Here is a 671-nt window from a genome sequence, read left to right on the forward strand (position 1 = left end):
CAAGGTAAGATCAGTAGATCACCCATACTGTTGCCCCTGTATCTGCTGAAACGGTTGCTGCACCTCATCAAAAACCACATATTTGTCTTTCCTGTCCACAGATATTCCTCCGACGTGGCTTTACTTACGGTATGGCTATCTCTATCACTGAGGCATGCACGTCACCCTACCTCGGCAAGATCCGTTGTTAACTGGCAGGGCAGACTGGCTACAGCAAGAAAAGTATTTCTGAAAAATAGAAATTTATTAATATCTGATATAAATTTAAATATCTGGAAATCTTCCCTGAAATTATTTGGAGTGTACTCTTGTACAGAAGAGCCAACGGCCTTGCCGCAGTGGATACACCGGTTCCCGTGAGATCACCGAAGTTAAGCGCTGTCGGGCGTGGTTGGCACTTGGATGGGTGACCATCCAGGCCGCCATGCGCTGTTGCCATTTTTCGGGGTGCACTCAGCCTCGTGATGCCAATTGAGGAGCTACTCGACCGAATAGTAGGGGCATCGGTCAAGAATACCATCATAACGACCGGGAGAGCGGTGTGCTGACCCCACGCCCCTCCTCCTATCCGACCCGGCGGCCGGATGGTCCCGGTAGGCCACTCGTGGACTGAAGACGGAGTGCGTGCTTGTACAGAAGAGAAACGTGGGTGATACACAGTTCAAATAGGT

At 50.4% G+C, this 671-nt stretch overlaps 1 pseudogene; it reads left to right on the forward strand.

Moving 5' to 3' along the window:
* The first annotated feature begins 320 nt into the window (after positions 1 to 320).
* Positions 321 to 438, forward strand: LOC124778701 (annotated as a pseudogene).
* Positions 439 to 671: the final 233 nt, after the last annotated feature.

Source organism: Schistocerca piceifrons, chromosome 2, assembly GCF_021461385.2.
Source record: "Schistocerca piceifrons isolate TAMUIC-IGC-003096 chromosome 2, iqSchPice1.1, whole genome shotgun sequence".
NCBI classification, from domain to species: Eukaryota; Metazoa; Arthropoda; class Insecta; order Orthoptera; family Acrididae; genus Schistocerca; species Schistocerca piceifrons.